At 33.5% G+C, this 21,359-nt stretch overlaps 1 protein-coding gene across 1 annotated transcript in view; it reads left to right on the plus strand.

Moving 5' to 3' along the window:
- Nucleotides 1–21,359, plus strand: part of LOC134791246 (phosphomannomutase) — a 317,911-nt gene that overhangs the window by 3,443 nt on the left and 293,109 nt on the right. The gene's annotated exons all lie outside the window — the stretch shown is intronic.

Below are 21,359 nucleotides of genomic sequence, written 5' to 3' on the forward strand. Positions count from 1 at the left end.
GATTATCTTCTGACAACCTTTCTTGATGTAAAAATCTGTAGTTGTGGGATATTTCGACATTTAATAATTTGTAAATTGCCTCTAATTCTATTATAGTCCATTTGTCTGATGAGACTGAATGTAGCTAATTATAAATTTTATTTATCAATATCATTAAATGCTCATTTTATCACTTAAACCTAGCGGCCACCTGTACAAACTTATAAAATATAAAAAATTAATTCTTTGAAAATACACATGCACATAATATTTTCCACTATTGTATATTATGCTTCCCCACATCCATCACATAGTTACAACTAAATTATAAATAAGAACACATATTAGCTGCTTACATAGTGAACATAAACTTAGAATAAAAATGGCATCTAGTAATTATTAAGTGTTAGGAACTTTTTGTAAATCACTAATCACAAAATTCATTTGAAACAGAACTTGCTTGGTTTTATACAAAACTTACATTAATTTAAATCAGTTGGGGCAAGTGCGCCTACTCTAGGCACAAACGCAAGTAAGGGGCCTTCCATCATGACTAAAGCAAGGACGATAACCACGTAGAATTTGGTACATTGACCCGCCTGTTCCTATCTCTTATCCGAGCGAGAGGGAAACCAATATAACTATGCGTGTGCGATAGAGACAGGAAATGGCGGGTAAATGTACGAAATTCTTCGTGCTTAGCGTCCATGCTTTATACTTTTTCTAGTAAGGTAAGAGAATGGTTGGCTCTACGCTACGGCCTCTTACCATTTATTTACAGTTGCAACTAATCTAGGCCCAGTTGTTAGTATCGGCATACTGGCCCCAGTTGATCTCGTATTATGATAGACAACTAAACTAATAGGTGTACTTTTGCTGAATCAAACATTTGTGTTGTCAGATTTACAAGATAACACTGACATTAGAGGCTTCTTTATTAGATTGTCATATTCATTTTGTTAAGTTTATTCCCATTTGTCCCCACCCCTCGTGACCGCTGCCACTCTGTATGAGGTGGGGACAGATGGGAATGATTCATATTTACTAGTACTATTTAATGAATTATGATTGTTTTCATTTTTGAATATTTTTCAATGAATCTTATCTGTTAAGAATGCACTGTGCCATTTGTTCCCGGCGGGAACAAATGGGAATACACCAGTTTATTCGATTTCACACGTCTATTAGTTTAGCTTTCTGTATTTTATTGTTAATATTGTATCTTCCACTCTAAAAGAGGCCCTAGGACGACTGTTGCTTAGACTTGAATCTTTGACAATGTCAAGCGCTCATCGCCTTAAAGACCCTTTTCCTGCGGATCGACACATGCTGTGGTATGTCAGTGAGTCGATCAAAATGCGTGTAGAGGAAGTAGCACCCTTGAGTAGTGAACACTGTGGCGCCCGTGAGGGCCTAGCCTAACTCGTCGATTGAGTGTATTGTTTTTACAGAACAGAACTAAATTGCTTAAATATTTTACTTATAGACTTGATGTCAGCAGAAGTAGCCTACTTACCTACTGCTATACTATCTGCGAACGAAACTGAGGACCGAGGTCATATCACTATCTCTTTCGCTCTTACCATGATATAGTAAGCGTGAATGAGAAGTTTTACGACCCCGATCATCAGTTTGGTTTGCAGATAGTGTAGTAAGGGCAATAAAAAAATGAGTTTATCTATTCTTTTAAATACAAGGCGTTTGCGTGCTCAAACTGTCAAATTAATATTTTGACAACCAATTTAGAGCGATATAAAAAAATAAAATTGGGTTAACTAACTGGTTACATTAACCACTATTAAATTAAAGTAAGATTTCCCCTTTTTAGCACTAGCGCATAAAAAACGGAGTCTCTTTTTAGTAAATCCGTGTGTGAGGGACAATGCATCACGGCGGCGTATTCCCATTTGTGACCGCCGCCATACATGACGCGGGGACAAATGGGAATGATTTATATGAAAACAACTATTCCCACTTGTACCCGGCGGGGGCAAATGGGAATACACCAACACGGCGATATCGGTAAATCCTAGCTTGACTATCTAAAGCGTTCAGTCATTGCAATAAAATGCATCACAAAGCGCAAAAATACATCTTTAGGCTCTACAAATAAGATTGTTATTTACAGATATATATATATATTTGCGCGCTTCGTGGTGCAAGACTGCAGGTGACTGCACAAGTGCACATTAAGCATACCTACATTGTCAGTGATCAGAATATGTAGCATTATTTTGATTTAAAGTTTATGAATCTTTTTATCGCTTCTCTATCGATGCCTTTATATTTATCAATTTATTTATTTTGATTTTTGAACTTTGCTGCATACATATATACCTATATAAAGGTAAAAAAAAAACAATTTATAGTGCCAACTATACGAATATTACCCTACATTATTTGTCCCGTGTCCATAAGCTACGTATTCTGACTCCTGTTAGCGCAGTGCGGTTATCATGTATGACGTAGCACCAGATATTCGTAATAACTAGGGCTATTTCCACAACTTTGGTCGCAACATTTTGTCGTTTATCGCGTGGATAAAGTATTTGTCAACTTACATACTTGCGATTAATAATTTGTACCTTATCACATATTTGTGATTAAAGGATGGTTTTTATACGTTTGATTTTTCATTTAAACACATGCAGAAGTCGAACAAGAAGTCGACATTTAAAATAATAATATAACTTCATAATTGTCATGATTTAATTTTCATTTTTGGTGCTATCTTTTATCGCTGACTGTACTTTACTTTCAACAGGCAACTAGTACTCATCGAGACAATTCTAACAAGCCCAAACAAAATTAGGTTGCATTGTTTTATCACAGAGTTCCTATGGCCACCTCCTATCCCCATCATCAGATCAGCTATCAGCTCGATGGTACCATTATATTGCATTGTCACCCGACTTCGGAAACCGGGAAAGGGGGCAAATTTAACTTGCAAGATTTGACCCGTACAAATTATATTTACATACATTGTAAGTAATATGAAAGCTCGTAAAACATCACAATCAAGAGGCCTCATCGAATTCAGAAGTAGCAAAAACTAACTACAGAACAACCCTTGCTATATTGAAGGATTGAGAAGTGATTTCCTGATACAAAAGCCTTTTTTTTGTAAATAAATAAATATTACAGGACATTCTAACACAAATTGACTAAGCCCCACAGTAAGCTCAAGAAGGCTTGTGTTGTGTAGTAAGTGTCTAAAGTTGTGGAACGTTGCCTCAGTTAAGGCAGGTGTCCGACCGACGGCAACACAGCTACACGCGACTTCCTACCTCTATCGCACGCGTGTAATTATATTGGTTTCCCGCTCGCACAGTGGCATTGACGGCCGGCATATAGGCGGGGCAGCAATATAATTACGCGCGTGCGATAGAAATAGGAACAGGCGGGTCGATGTACGAAATTCTACGTGTTTAGCGTCCTTATTAAAGAGTATGTGCGGAAAGAGAAGAGTCGTGGACTAAAAGGGACCCAATACATTCTATGGCTCCTTCTCTTTCCGCACAGACTCTACTGTGTAAATAAAAGGGATCACCCGCGAAAACTTGTAGTTTATCGCCGCGGGTCGGACTTCTGTCTAAGACATATTTGAACGCGTACCTACATTACATGTAGGTGTATAATGTATATATTACATGTATAAGTATATCCGCAGTCAACACGTCAGTTCGGCCGCGAGGGCCATGTCACGAGTCGACTAGTGGTTATCCTAGCGTTGAATAGCGTCCCATGTGGCGCGCCTTCCTGGAATACAAACATTGTTAAACTATAACCTATAAAAATTAGCAAACGTAACCTTTGTTAAATTCTGTCCTTTTCTAACAAATACAAATGTCAAAATGTCGGATAAGGACATACGATTATGTCGATTATCAAGGGCTTGTTAGACTTGACAAGGATATTCATCATTCCTGCATTCGTATGTAGTAGGACTATTACAATAACACAAATCCAAATATTTAATAAAATTCTCTCTCTAGCTATACCCTAGTCCTGTAAGGAATATTGCATGGGAGGTGCAACTGGTGTAAGTAAGCATTGGAATGATTAGTATTATAAGTAATAAACATGATATAATGTAAATGTTACCTGTGTGTCACCGCCGGTCCTGCGCCGCGCCCACGTACACGGACACCACGGAGTCCTTCGAGCCCACGCCCAGCGCGCATCTGACCAACATACATTCATGTTACAATATTAATACTATTAAACACTCAAATAAGATTATTTTCACCCTTTATTTATTTACAAGAACGGTTTTGACACCAACTACACTTGTACGGTTACAATTACAATTTAGGCGTATAAATTGTTAAACATAACAAATTACATATAACAGTAGTAGTAGGATATTGGGACTTTTGAGCCATTTTGGAACACGTTCCGCGTCGCTTTGCTCCGCTACACTTCGTTCCGCGTCGCTTCGCTCCGCTACACTCGTTCCAAAAGGCCCAAATCGTCCCAATATCCTAGCTACAACAGTGGGGCATGATCCAATTGCATATTTAGGATGGTTCCTAATACGTATCCATAATCGTCTACAGTTTTTGTGTTGTTGATGATCCGATGTGGCTCTAACCCTATTTAAAATAATGAATATATACTCTAATGCTTATGAAAGTATATTATTTGCATATTGCCTTTCAAGTTTGTTGCACGTGGCTATTGGTAACATGAAGTTTGTAAAACAACCTCAGAGATTGCAGTTGGATATCGTTTGTTCTTCGCCCAATAAACGCTATTTTCGACATGGTTCTCTTTTACCTGATACTATTCGCTGTATAATATGCGGTCCGTCCAACTGTGGAAAAACTAATTTAATTGTTAGTTTGCTGCTACATGAACAAGGTCTCCGCTTTCAAAATGTTTATGTATACTCTAAAACCTTATTCCAGCCCATGTATCAATTCCTAGAGCAAGTTTTAAAGCTGGTTCCATCAGTTTCATTTCAAAAATATAGTGACAATGATGAAGTACTAAGTCCTCACATAGCTAACATTAATTCAATCATGATATTTGATGATGTTGCATGTGAAAATCAAAACAATATACGCGATTACTTTGCAATGGGAAGACATAAAAATATAGATAGCTTCTATCTGAATCAAACGTATAGTAAAATACCTAAACAATTAATAAGAGATAATGCTAACTTAATCATTCTTTTTAAACAAGATGATATTAATTTGAAGCATGTTTATGATGAACATGTAGGAAGTCATATGTCGTGGTCTCAATTTCGCGAAATGTGTGGACAAGTATGGAACATGCCGTTTAATTACTTAGTTATAAATAAAGATTGTAATAAGAATTCTGGATGTTATAGGAAAGGTTTTGATACATTTATCATGCTAGATTAACTGGATACATAAAGCATAGTATTTATATTAAAAACTTATTACTTAAAATGAAGTCGACTAGTTCGGACATGAAACATAAAATTAACGAGGAGAAATTATTTAAACAAAAAGTACTCCAATCTGCTGAAGCAGTAAGAAAAAAAGTTAAGCTCATTCGAGATGTGAAATCAAACGATAATATGATGTTGGAAGCAATGTTGAAACCAATCACAGATCCACTTAGTGAAATGGTAAAAAATAAAAATAATAATAATGATAACAATCTAAACATTAGTGACACAGATTTTGATAACGATAGGTTTAAATGGAACAAGTCAGTAAAAACATTGAAATATAGTCCTTCTGAAGATGGAATGAAAGAAAGTTTAGATAATAAAACATTACTGAGAAAATCACCTGAATCTGAATCAAATTCTAGTGATAATGAATTAAATGACAGCGATTCTATATCACATGAAAGTGTCGACCAAAATGATTCTGACACAACGAATAATGCTTCATTTAGAACGTCAGACTCGTATGCTTCTCCTCGCGAAGATCCCTCTTGGCAAAAACAATATTTTAATATAGACATTCCATTCGGTATACGAAATGAGCGTGGTAAGCTAATGCTTGGATCGTATCCAATTTCTGTGAATGATGGCAAACTCACGATAGGAGGAGAAAGTTATTGTTTAACGCAGGGCTTAAATGATTTATTGTTTAAGAAAGTACCTGATTTAAAAGTAGTAACTGAAGATGATAAACGAGCATATAAAACTTTGTTATTGAAAACTAATGCACATAGACGTGACTTCGATCCAAATAAACCAATAAAAAGTAACAAGGGCATGAAATATTTATACATTATAAAACCTCTTTTCAAATTGTCCAAACAACGTACAGTAAGTGAAGAATTATATGTATCCGGTAAAGGTTTGCCATCAATGAAAAAATTTAAAAGAGACATCTCATATGTGTATTGGGATGATCCAAACGAATTAGTAGAAAGATTAAAACTACTTATTGCATCGCGTGACGCTGGAAATACAGGGTTAGATAACGAAATAATATCTATCATTGAAGAATTACGTGAAGCACGCTTAGTAAATAATATATAAATGAATACTCTTTTTTTTTTTCATCAGTTGTTGTCTGACTATCAAGTATAAAAATGAATATAGACAAATTCGGTCACCATGTTCATAAACGCATGCGTGCTAGTGAAATCTCTGAGCTCAAATACAAGGCTTTGCTTCGTACAGAAGCGGGACATTTTGATTTAAAATCTTTAAGATTAAAAGGAGTTGGTAAACCAATGTCTTCCGATGATGCAGTTAACAAGCAGTACGTTGACGAATACATTCAAAACATGTACGAAAAGAAGTACATAGACTCTTTCTTTAACACAATAAATAATCAAATTCATCAACTTGCATCTCAGTTAAAACTGAACTTTTACACGAAGAAGGAGATAGATGATATCTTTAAAAACTTAAATAATGATAAAACATCAAATAGTGAACGAGATCCATCGATCAGCGCGAAGAAATTTTAAGCGACGATCGGTTGTATTAAAAGGAATTGACGATTTATGGCAAGCTGATTTAATCGATTTACAAAATCTGCATACGGTTAACAGGGGATATAAATATATTTTAACTGTTATTGATACATTTTCAAAGTACGCATGGTGTACACCTATTAAGTCTAAAACTAAAATGGAAGTCAAAAATGCATTCGAACTAATAATAAAAATATCTAATCGAAGACCTAAAAACTTACAAACTGACCTAGGAAAAGAATTCTACAATAATGAATTCGATTGCTATTTAAAATCATTAAAAGTAAATCATTACTCAACGTATTCAATTAAGAAGGCATCTATTGTTGAAAGGCTAATAAAAACACTTAAGTTCAAACTTTATAAATATTTTAGTTTAGTTGGTAACTATAAATGGGTTGGTAAACCTTTAGACGATGTAGTAAAATCTTATAATCAAACTGTACATCGCACAACAAAATTTAAACCTATTGATGTAAATTTTGATAATGAAATTGAAGTATCAAAAAATATTGAAAAATTGCAATCTAATTTACGTCATAAATTGAACAAATTCAATATAGGGGATTGTGTTCGCATTAGCAAGTATAAAAGCGTCTTTCAAAAAGGTTATACACCTAATTGGTCAACAGAACTTTTCACTATTAAACATGTGAATCGCACTCAACCTGTGACGTATCACATTCAAGACCAGCATAGAAATACTATACTCGGTACATTTTATGAAGAAGAACTTCAGAAAACCAACTATCCAAACGTTTACCTTGTAGAAAAAGTTATTAAAAAAAAGGGTAGAAAGTTGTATGTTAAATGGTTAGGGCTTAATGATAGTGAAAACAGTTGGATTGATAAAAATGCCATTGTTTAGTTATATTTATATACTTTCTCTTCAATGAAGGTGTTATTATCTTACTGGATATGAAAGGAAGAGGACTCTTAAACAGCGCTATTAATAATTTACCATTTGAATTACACTTACCTGGTTATAACTATTGCGGACCGGGAACAAAATTGCGCAAAAGGTTACAAAGAGGTGATAAAGGAATCAATGCGCTAGATAATGCGTGTATGAAACACGACATAGCATATGATAGATATTCTGATTTAGCTGATAGACATCGGGCTGATTTAGAACTATACGAAATGGCGAAACAAAGAAGAAAGTCGAAAGATGCAGGAAGAGGAGAAAAAATTGCTTCATGGTTAGTTAGTAAAGTGATGAAATCTAAAATAAAGGCCGGTGCGGGTATAAAACCCTTTAAACGATTTGTGTCTAAGATACGCACTGAATTAAAAAAGAAACCAAAAACAAAAGGTTGTAATATAATTGATCGGGCACTTATTGCTGCAAAAAAAGTTTTTAATAGCAATGATAAGGTACGGATACCTCGTTTAATACCAATTCCCAAAACTGGAGGTTTCTTACCGCTAATACCTATTTTTGCGGGGCTTTCTGCGTTAGGATCTTTAGCAGGAGGAGCTGCTGGAATTGCCAAAGCTGTAGGTGATTACAAAGCTGCAAGAAAAAATTTAGCTGAATCAGAACGGCATAACAAGATGATGGAATCGATTGCATTAGGGAAAGGGTTACATATTAAACCATATAAAAATGGTAAAGGATTATGTTTAAAAATTTCAAAAAACTAAATGACAGGTTACCCAGGCGCGCACTTTCAAATATTGACATTTTAAAACACTCATCTGATATTCCACATTTCCGGGGAGTTTATATGAGAGATAGTTTACCAAAGAGTCCTAAAAAAGTAGAATGTGGAATTGTTAATTTGGATAGTTCTAAAAACAATGGTACACACTGGGTAGCCTACGTTAAAGATAACAATTATTGTGAATATTTTAATAGTTATGGTGACCTTCCACCTCCGCTAGAATTAAAGAATTATTTAAAAAAATTCGATATTTACTATAATTATAACACGTACCAAAAGTTTAATACTGCCAATTGCGGTCATTTATGTCTAAAATACTTAAAACAATATTGGTATAACCGTTTAAATACCCTCACACAATAAACAGTTTATCATTCTCACGATGTCTTTCACTTTGTCTATAACTGGAACATCTTCTACTCTGATAACAAACCATTCACCAGCTCTTCAACTGGATGGTGAATATAAGTGCGGTCTGTTGTATATATCAACATTTAATTCTATTCCCAACATAGACAACAGAAATAATAAGTTTTATTATGGTAAAAACAAAGTAATTAAAATTCCGGAAGGATCATATGAACTTCAAGATATTGATGATTACCTCAAAGAACATCTTCAAGGATGCTCGTTTACATTAACATGCAATAATAATACATTAAAAACATCTATTTTATGCTCTGAAAATATTTATTTTGATAAAGAAAGTTCTATCGGTAGTTTACTTGGTTTCGGAGCAGAATCCATTAAAGCAAATATATTAACAGAATCTCCTTATCCTGTCTCCATTCTGTCAACAACTATAGTCCGCATTGAATGTGACATAGTGAGCGGATCATTTGTTAACGGAAAACCTAGTCATATTATTCACGAGTTTGTACCAAATGTGCCACCTGGTTATAGGATTATAGAAACGCCAAAAAACGTTATTTATTTTCCTGTAACCCAAAACAGCTTAAATTCAATCACGATAAGAATTTTAGACGGTAAAAATAATCTAGTTAATTTACGGGGTGAAGAGATTCAGATATATTTACATCTAAGAAAAAAATGATAGACTTTAATAAAACTTCAGTCTCCCTTAAAAACGTTACCAGTACTCATCAGGCAATCACGAAAAGAAGACCTAAAGTGAAACTTACAAAACAAAATAAGCAATTCCTTCAAAGCCTAGGTCTATTAAAATGAGTATATTAAATTTAACAGAACCTTTTGCCGTTGACAACTCTATCGAGAGCTTTGAATATCATTCTTATAAGCCGTACGTAACAAGTTTTAATTTTAACGATGAAATACGTATACCTATTAACCAGCAAGATCTTTACGTACTACCATCAGCAAGTTCTTTATACATAGAAGGTACTATAACCGCATTCAATAGAGAAACAAAAGCAGAGGTAAAAAGTATTCTTTTTACGAATAACCCCATACTTCATCTATTTCAAGATATTCGATATGAACTAAATGGAATTGAAATTGATAAAATAAAAAACGCAGGAGTTACCACGACTATGAAATCTCTTGTATCTATGAATGAACTGGAAGCATCCATGTCTAAGTTATGGGGATTTAATGTCAACGGAACAAAAAACACGCATGGTACATTTTCTGTGTCTATACCTTTAAACAAAATTCTAGGGTTTGCTGAGGATTATAACAAAATCATTATTAATTGTAAGCATGAACTTATTCTCTTAAGATCCAACACTAATTTGAATAGCGTTAAACTAAATGCGAATGAATACATAGACAATATTACTATATCTAAAATAGTATGGCGCATGCCTCATGTTAAAGTGTCTGATCGGGAAAGATTAAACTTACTCAAATGTTTGGAAAGAGATCGTGCCATTCAGGTAGCATTTAGGACTTGGGATTTGTATGAATATCCGCTCTTGCCAGAAACGTCAAAACATTCTTGGTCTATCAAAACGTCATCTCAAATTGAAAAGCCCCGTTACGTTATAATCGGATTGAAAACAGACCGAAAAAATCATGCTGATAAAGACATAACACAATTTGATCACTGTAATTTGAGAGATGTTAAGGTTTTCTTGAATTCAATCTACTTTCCGTACGAAAGTTTTGATGTTAGTTTCTCGGCTGAAAAGTTTGCTATATTATACGAACAGTATGCGAAATTTCAGCAGTCTTATTATAACCGTCTACAAGCGCCGTTGCTAAGCCCTCAAGATTTTAAAGATATAGCTCCTTTATTTGTTATCAACTGTTCTCGTCAAAACGAAACCTTGAAAACCGGTTCGGTAGATGTAAGAGTTGAATTGGAGTGTGAATCAGATATACCAAAGAACACCGCAGCTTATTGCCTTATTTTAAATGACAGTATATTTGAATATAAGCCTTTAAGTAATATTACGAAAAAAGTATCATAAATATCATAATGCAACATATATTTGTAGACCTTCAAGGGTTTAAAACAAAAGAAAACGAATTTATTGTCAAAGAATTTTCATACAGCACGCTGGAATACACACAAGTTTTTTTAATAAAACCCCCCTTTCCATTTTCTAAATTAACGGAAAGTGAAAAAAGGCAGATAAGATGGGTAGAAAAACATTTAGGTATTTTGTGGCACGAGGGTTATATTGACTATAAAGAATTTAAAAGACTAATTGGTACCCATATAAAAGATAAAACGATCTATGTGAAAGGTATGGAAAAAGTTCAATGGGTTAAAAATTTATATCCAAATTGTACCGTTTTAGAGTTAGGTGAAAAAAATGTACCTAATTTACAAGAGCTGTATAAAAAATATTGTTTGCCTGAGTGTATTTATAATTGTGTATATCATAAGAAAAGTTGTGCGGTTAGAAATGTTATATGTATCAAAAAATGGTATTTAGACAATTTACGAATCTAATCTTAATTTGTATCAAAAATGTATTTCTTAAAATAAATGTTGGTTATTACTTTTATTAGAATTTTCTTTTTATCCCATTCTATATAAATATTACTTATTACCAACTAACAAGTTTTTCATAGTGGTTGATTGTTATTTTTTTAAATTTTTAACTTTGATTTGACTGAATAAGAAAAACTTATTAGTTAGTATGAATATGATATATAAATCAAACGCCAAAGTACTCACATAATATTTATTAATAATTTAATATTAAAATACAACTTTAATAACTAGTACTGTAACCGCAAATTTTTTTTGAAATTTTATTTATTAATGCCTCTGTGCCATCAATAATTTCATCATAACTATCACTCGCAACATACTGCGCGCTTAGTAATACATTTTCGCTTTGCTCGTCGTTTTGATCCGTTATGCCTTCTTTGATGTCGATTATTTGAATTTTCACCAGTTTATTGCCTTTGCTGGCCTCATTATTTATCACGAAAGATGGTGGATGTCCTAGACTCCTTTTCACTATTTTATTATTAACGCTGACTTTATTACGTTTCTTGGCTTTAGGGTTTTCAATGGTTTTCTTAATTTTTTTATATAAATCACTATCATCAAATTCCTGGGGTAGCTCAAACTCTTGTGCGTATTGTGAAAATGCAATTTGAGTGTCTTCGTTGTCTGCCATTTTTGAAAAATCTAAAATAGAAACCGTAAAAATTAGTAACATATAATAATTGAATGTGTTACGATTCTAGACAAACTACGATACACAAATGTAAATTTTGATGTTTGTCTTATTTATGTTTGATCTTTTTATGACCATGTCTTGCAAGTGAAATTAAAAACAATTTCATAAAATCTTAATTGAAATGGCTTAAGTTTGTAAATGATATAACAAGATAAGTAAGAAAAAGTAACTTACAAGGTTGATGTTCAGGATTGTCAGGAGTAATATTTGTCGGCGTTTGATGCTATCCAAGTGTTAGAAGAATTCAATTTAACGCGCTTATAAAGGTTTACAAATCATAACTCAGCGAAATTCGAATGCGCAATAATGCTATATGATAACTTCACACGTGCATACCTCAAACAACATATTTTGATTCAGGTTCGAACCTGTCGTACTTTTATTAATTGTATCATGTAGGTATCTATGACATAAGTAGATTGAAGCTTAGGTGTGCGGGAAAATGACTGTCTCATCATGCATAACAGTCGTAACAGCCATAGGAAATACAAATCGAATTTATAGGATGGTAATAGAGGTGTGGTAAACAATTGTAGTAAGTATTAATGTTTGTTTAGCTCTTATGCATGCTGGATCAGAAAATGGTAATAAAAATGAAAACAACAACATGATAAGACAAAACATTTATTTATATAAAATCATATTTAAAAAAAAATATATACAAAATTATTCATACACAATTGACAATTCGTAGGATTTCTCTAACGTAGAGTAGTAACTAATACAAAATTTAAAGATAGATTTAAACTAAGTTACATTTGTAGTTTCTAAAACTTATCTACTAAACAATATTGAGTTATGCCCCCAAGCTTTTGTTGATATTTGGTTGTCACAAATCAGACGTTTATCATCTTTAGCTGAAAGTGCAATTTTATTCACACTTTGTGTAAATATCTCATGCTTAATTGACTTGAATAATACATTTCTTCTTTTAGTTACATTTCTTACAAATAGTGTTATTTCGTAATCGGAAATCCCAAAATCGCGTACAACGGACTTTTTCACTCCTTTAGCTTTTTTAATAACATCATCGGTGGTTTTAATAGAATATACCTTTGATCGCAGCCCTACGAATTGTATAACCATTTCTCCTTTCATTTCATCCTTAAAAAGTCCTGGTACTTTTTTATTTTGAACCGGTAACGAAAATTTATTATCAACATCGTAACAACTAGTATCGAAATAAGACAAAAAATGCGTTTTTAAATCTTTAAAATAGTCTTTGGTCTGTATATAATACACAAAACTATCTGTATCCGTGTAGCACATTTGCACACGATCTTCATAAAAACGTTTAAATACTGAGTAATGAAAATCATACATATGACTTTTAGATAACTCTAAAACCGTGAAACCGATGTAAATGGGTTTATTCAAAATTATGAGATCTGGTTTCAATTGCACTGCAACTAAATTTTCATTAAAAACAGATACACTGTGAAAATTAGGCCTTGCAATCAACTTATCGGCTGTAATTTTCTTTTTTGTTTTGTTATTATTGTCGGCCCATTGATTAACTAAACGCACATTTACCCTTTTCTCGTTGTTTTCTAAAGTCTTACCAAATATACTATTATTCATCAATTTACAAAAGTCCTGTTCAAAAACAGACGATGTCATTTGACGTAACTTTGTATTCATATCAATATATTGTTTTAAATAAGGGGCCTGTTTGAATGTTATTACTCTGTGTATCTTTTTTAATTTTAAACCATGTTTAAGACAAGTTTTCAAATGTGTATAATGAATCACATACGAGTATTTGTCATATAAATTAGGTACAAGTTTGGATTGCGTTCCACCTGGCGGAATACATTTTTCGGGACAAAATGGCAAATCGTTATGTTTATCATGTAAATCTTTAGGGTAAATAATATCCACCTCAAGAATATAACCATAATCCGAATCATCAGGGATTTGTGAGATATTTAAAGCACTTATTTCATGGTTTTCTAGAAATCTAAAGTGTGATAAAGGCAAGTACTGGCACATACTGTAACCATATAAATTATTACAGTCGATATAAATAAGGTATGAGTCCATCTGGGTTGGATCATAGTGAGGTAAGTATATATTATTAGCTTTAGCATATCGTCGAGAGACCATACAGACTCCACCTCTTATTCCAGATTGGATCATTCTCAGCATATTAAAGTCATCTATAAGCTCTAATTCTATTCCAGTTTTCAGAAGCATGGCATCAAATGATAAACTAGGTGTAGTTAAATAAAAAGCGGGGTCCAAGTCATAGTGCCGCTTGCATGTAGCGCGAAACTTTTCAAATATATCGGTCAATAGAAGAACATCTGTTTGCAAATAAAGGTCTGTGTACTCGCCTAAATTACGAATTTTAAACTGGTTCCACACTAATTGCGCATGGTCATAATCTTTTTCAGAAATTGTTTCATTAGTAAGCGAATTGGAAAAGGAATCAATACATGGAAGATATTGTTCTCCAAATTTTTGCCATTTATTCATATACTCATAGGGAAACACGCCTTTTCGTGTAAGTAATTGAAATTCATCATCATTACAAAAATACTTACGCAAATGAACAAAGTCAGTTTTTTGCATAGTTTTAGTTAGTTTGTCTAAACTTGTATTTAAAAATTTGAAAGAATCTACGAAACGAAGCTGAAAATATTCGTTCTCGATGGGAATAAATTTAGTAAAAGAAATATAGTTTTCCTTGGTTTTAGGCACAACTTTTACGTCTCCGGGTGCCTCACCCAATTTTTTAATAAATAAATGACAGTCATAACCAGATAGATTATGGAAAAATATGGGTACAAAACATGGACGCTTATATTGCAAGTTGCATAGGCTATGTGCTGCTCCGCGATATCTTCCTGTAATATGACAGTGATCTCGAACCCGATCAGAAAATAGAAAATGGTTACAAATATGACATTGTTTGGCGTTCAAAAAGTTTAACTCGTCATTCTCGTTGAATATTATTTGATTATTTTTGGTCATAACTCTATAAATTTTACTAACATCTTCATAGATTGCACCAATAAATCTGTCGACACAATCAGTACCGCGATAAGAGACATAGCGATTCTGACTTGGATCTGCATTACAAACAATATAATATCCAAATGCAGCCGGTATATGATGATGCAAAGTAAACGTGTTAGACATATTGGTAGTATCGGTTGAATCAGTATCATAATTACTACTACTACTTTCAGGTATCTCGGTTGGTTGTAGCAATGATTCGAAATCTGCATATATCACGAATGGAACATTCTGTTTACGATCAAAATTTTTGAATTTAATTACTGTTCCCTTCTCTGGTAAAACGGTAACTATCCCTGTACACAAGTGGTTTACTAGTTCTTCCTGTTTTATAAAAAATAACAGACAGGTTTCACAAAAGTATATCTTACTATTATGTTTCGTTATTTGTTTACGCACAAGACGACTCAAGTCTTTGATCAGAACATAATGCGGTGGGTGACTGCCATCATCCAATAAAAGCAAATTTATATGTTTTCTTTTTTTCTGACAACTGGATATATCAGACTTGTAAAGGGGGCCAATAACAGTTTTATTATTTTTTAAACCAAAAATCGTCAATGAAATCGTTGGGTTATGCTTTTCAAATATTCTAATGTCATTAAATGTGATCGGAAAAGTAATCTGAGAAATATTCAAAACGTCACGAAAATTAGGATAAGATGATACTCTTTCAGGGTGTTTGATAGAGGGATACAAAGCCGCTGTTACACACCATAAAAAACAACATTGATCGTCGTTTTGTATATTTATACAAGCTTTTTTGTTTTTAATGAATTTTGGCAGGTCAACATAGCTTGAACCCTGTAATGGTTGATATTTGTTTATGTTAATTTCTAAATGTGAGCTACTAACAAAAGCCCACCCACTATCACGATCCTGAAATTCCTCAATTTTTTTCTTTAAACAGTTCACAAGTTCGTAAAACAGTGCTTCAAAATCATAACTTAGATATAAAATTTTATTTTTAGTTCCAAACGACTTGATCGATTGACTATTATCTTTAAACATTAAAAACGTTCCAAAAAGCTCAAAATTAACTTTTACGCACGTATGTTTCATAAGTGAATAATCTAAAAGCTGCTTTATTTTGTTTCGACTAGAGTTCATAAATGCATCGATAGATCCGAGACTTGACTCGTTTTTTGCTGATATGCGATAAGTTACAATACGCCTCCGGAATGCTGACTCTACGACTTCAACGCCATCGTTAAGTACTTTAACAGAACCAGCAATTGTTTTGTGCTTATTGCTTCGAAGATGACCTACCCAATTCTTTTTTTCTACAGACGTACTACACGGTACACAAAAAGGCATAATGAAATGATAATAATAACACGAAATATGTAACTAAGCGTACGTCCTAACTAAACTAGAGTACTTCTAAATAGTTAATTGTTTAACACGATCTAATGTCCTTATTTTAAACCACCAATGATGTTATTAATAGCATACGTTGTTATTACCTACTCAGAACGGTTGACGAATGCAAATTATATCTCATGAATGTAGAACGCTATTCAAAACATGGATAAGCCCACATGGTTAACAAAAATGCTTCATAAAACTAAGAAAATACCACTTAAAAAAATACAAAAAAATTGCATGACATGTATGTAGTTAGTTTTTAAGTCCAATTAAAGAAAATGCAAATTTCACTTTAGAATAATATATCTTTTGTCTGATTTAAGTGATCTGTATCTTGTTAAATATTAAATGAGAATATATAGAAAATGTATAATGTTTAAAATTACTATAAACATATAATTGTGTGTCTAGATAACAAACACGATCTATTTTTTAGTGCATTAATCAAAGTCGTATCCATATTATACTGTCACTAACTTGCATTGGCCATCTATCCTCTTATAAGTACCTAACGTAAAACATGCCATTGTATTACAATAATAAAACAGTTTTTTTGTAATCAACAGTTAATTACATTTGTTAAGTTGTTTAATTAAAAAGAAATGTCTGTGTAATATCGGTTTCTGTGTACTGACTAATAGTTTTTGTAATTAGTAAAATAAACAGGCTCACAATCTTCAAAAATATTGAATGCTTGACCCAAGAACTTTTGCATTTGATCCCACTCTGGAGAATTCAAATCACATTGCAATTTGACAGATGCCAATGCCTTTTTATAGCGTTCTTCAGGGTTAGTCTTTTGATAATCATCGATAGTATACACTTTAAGATCAATAAAATAATTACCGGCTGTTATTGTAGTACGTCGAGAGGAACCCGTAGAAACGCGACTTGTAAATGTTGATGTCGTCTTGATGGCTTTCAAATTAGGGTCACCGCTGATTTTCTCCTCTTCTCGTATGATTTTAAAGATGTCCGTTTCAGCTGGACTCTTCGAAGAACTGAAATAAAGATATATTATTTAAATGATATTTCTAGCAAACTCATTAAAATATTACAAGAAAGTCACATTCAATCTCTTTTAAATAGTATCATTTAAGTGAATACATACCTAGAATCAGATTTCTTGCTTTTACTGCTCGATGCTTGAACTTTGCTCGAAGTGCTTCTCTTTTTGGTGGGTGGCGATGGTGATGGGGTGCGCCGTTGTTGGTTAATCAAATCAAATTCGGACCTAATGAAATAAAAATAAAAATTAGCGTACTTAAATATTAAATGTAATTTTAAATACTACATTACATTCATAGAATTCATTAGTTACCTGGATGTCGGAGACACCTTTCTTTTCTTTAAATTCTTTGTAGTTTTTTTCTTAAGGTCAGGCGAAGGCGTACGTACATGAGCGGAATATTCAGAGTCGGACCTTCAAAACAGAAATAAACCAAAATTATGCAACAATACTTTTAACATATTTCAGAAAAATAAAATATCAAAGTACTTACTTACATTTTAAACGAAGGTCACAGCGGCTTCACTTAACAAACAACGAACAGCTTCGATACGGTATGCAGAATATTTAAGAAATAAATGCATAAAAACAGTATATTTGTTCGTTTTATAATGAAATATTTGATGAGTAGATATTTTACCTAAATATAAGATTATATGACTAAAGAACCATGTTCGTGTATTCAAATTTAAACCTAAATGTAAGCATTATTTACCAAGTATAAAATAATACAGATTGCGTACATAACTGCACATACTTAGTCTTCAAAATATGCTTATTTCTTGTTTTGCACAAAGCGCCGACAAAGTATCAAATTATCTAATGAAACCATCGATTGCATTAACTCGTATTTCAACACGTTACAACGTGTTCATGTATATTAAACCCAAAGAACATTTTATTTAAATAAGTAATTATAATCATCATCATCGTCTTTCCCGTACATTCGTCAGAAATCAGAAATAATTTATTTGTATTGATACAGTATGTTACAATATATGGTGTTACAGATCTTGTTGCACACCTAGCTTGCATGCAAGCGTGCAAATTCATCATCATAATCATAAATTTAAATAAATATAAAATGTCAAATTGAAATAATTAACATAATAGGCATATCACAATACAATTAATAACGAAATATCACTAATTTGAATATTGCTGGTATTCGAGATACGACTCTCTATTCCCTATTAAACACATTACTATAACCTACAAGTGAAAATAATGAAGAAATATTAACAGTTTCTCACGGCATATCTATTAAAAACCTTGAATGTTAAACCTAAACTATCAGTTATTATTTACTCTTTGCTGAGCTCTATATACCTACATATTTATTCAAACTTATACATTATTGAAATTGTAATAGGGAAAATTTCAAGTTTCGTTAAACAATAAAATACTATCACAAAACATAACGCACCTATTTAGACAGTCGGGTAATAAATATTTCTTAACTTGTATCGTGGTACAGGGTCGCATTGGTAAACACGCTGACACAAAATAAATAAAACAATGCTCGAATACTTCGAATTGAAATGTGATCCGTTATAGCGTGAGTAACGATACAGAGGCGTCATGTGTAGGTACTAATTGTTATTGTTACGTTGAAAATATTTTTAAACTATTGTTCCTATATGGAAAATAATGAACTAAATCAGTACGAGTTTTATTCACAAATCATGTTTATCGAGGTAATTTTCCTAGTTAGGTAAATTAGTATTATATTTTGCTAAAGGTTTTCAGACATTAAAATTATAGCTTAATCAAATGTCAATGTAATTAGAGTTAATTGGAAATCATACTTTAAAAGTGTAGAAACATTTCTGAGGTTTACCCTACAAAGGTTGAAACAGTAACCAGTCTGTTTATTTTGTTCTTTGATCTGTTTAATTAAATATCAACACACGCTTGACTCTATCGTATCCCATGCTTTGTCTCTTGTTTATTGCTTGCCAAGCTTGAAGTAAAAGAAGGACGGAAGCTTCGACTATTTACGATTAACGAACACGGTTTCGAGTGTTAATTCACCCGTACTGTATTTCACCGTGTATTCACATATACCTATGAAACTTATGACTAAAATAAAATGTATCTTTATTTTTCAATAAGTAAGACTGATTTTGCATTAACCAAATTTTATGATTTGACTATTTAGCATCATGCAACGAAGTTTACGTAGTTTTATAAATGAATAATATATTTTAAACTTTAATATGATTAGACTAAGATTTAAACTGATATGTTCTCTAACAAAACTGAATTCAATCGTCACATTTACGTCATAGGACGTCATAGGTATTGACCAATAGGGTGCTTGGGTCTGCATCGCGCTTTTAAAGTTTTTTGAATCGTTTGTATAAATACAAATAACATTGATATAGCTCTCGGAGAATCCGTGGCTATTACAACCGCTAGTTCACGGTGACTCTTACCATCTCAATGTTGTGAGGTCTGGCCAACCTTGCGATATTGGTTTGGTAACGCGGTGGCGTGTGCATATCATGCTTGGTTTTAATAACCCTACCTTGGGCAGGGCATGTATGCACGACACACTTCAACGCGGTGGCGGTTAAACACAAACACGCGGTAGCGTATACAGTATCCTGCTTGGTTTTAATAACCCTACCTTGGGCAGGGCAGGTACTGTACTATACAACGGTTTATCCATGCTATAGCGGTTGATAGTATGGGTAACCGATCCACGTTCACATCAAAGTTTCTGGCCAATTCTGCGATGTGATACTGTGACAAACACCGTAATAAACCTAGCCCGGCAAATCTCTACCCGTTGCAAATCTGGGCGATGATGGTGCGTTACGAGATCCTGTTCGAATCAGAACAAGATCTGGTGGGTACAATGCTAGCTAGTACCCGTTGTGTTAAGCCTTTTGCACTTTTTAAAAAAGTTTTTTATCAACTTAAGCGAAACCTAAACGATGACTTTAACGAGTTGTAATGCAATTTGCATTGTACTCCACTGCTGCAGGATGTTTATTCAAAATCAACTTCGGATTCTAGAGCCACATCGGATCATCAACAACACAAAAACTGTAGACGATTATGGATACGTATTAGGAACCATCCTAAATATGCAATTGGATTCTACTCCACTGTTGTAGCTAGGATAATGGGAGGAACTAGACCTTTTGGAACGAAGTGTAGCGGAGCAAAGCGACGCGGAACGTGTTCCAAAAGGGCTAGAACTCCCATTATTCTACTACTAACAGTTACATAGGTACTTAAATATACGTAGGTATATTTGTGTAAACACACATTCCTCACACTGTCTCGTAGTAAGTGAGGCTTTTGGACGCAAGTTTAGGCCCATAGTCCGTGTAGATAAGTGAAAGGGGGGGAACTGGCAAAAGCAGTATTATTTACCGAGTTCTGTACACGGTTCAAGTAACAGAAGGTAGCTACTTGTGTATAGTAACAATAGTTCAGTAACAATTCGTAAATTTTCTGTATGGTTTATGGTTAGATAAAGTTTCGCTGTTAGTACTAACTGCTGATATCTACTTGTCGCGCATATCAGGGGGGTTAGTTGCGTGGACGTTTCGCGCATATGACTAACCTTAACGGGTGGAAGGCGAGACAGCACACAGGCCCGATGCGAGTGCCCATGCCCATGAATCCCTCGTGCGATTTGATGGTGTTGAGCGCGTTGCCGCTCAAGTCGTACAAGCTGATTGACTGGTTCACAGAACCGCTGGAACAATATCAGTATGTGAGAAATATTGTCTATGTTCATTGGTTATGAGGAAACTA

This window comes from Cydia splendana, chromosome 6, assembly GCF_910591565.1.
Source record: "Cydia splendana chromosome 6, ilCydSple1.2, whole genome shotgun sequence".
Lineage (NCBI taxonomy): Eukaryota > Metazoa > Arthropoda > Insecta > Lepidoptera > Tortricidae > Cydia > Cydia splendana.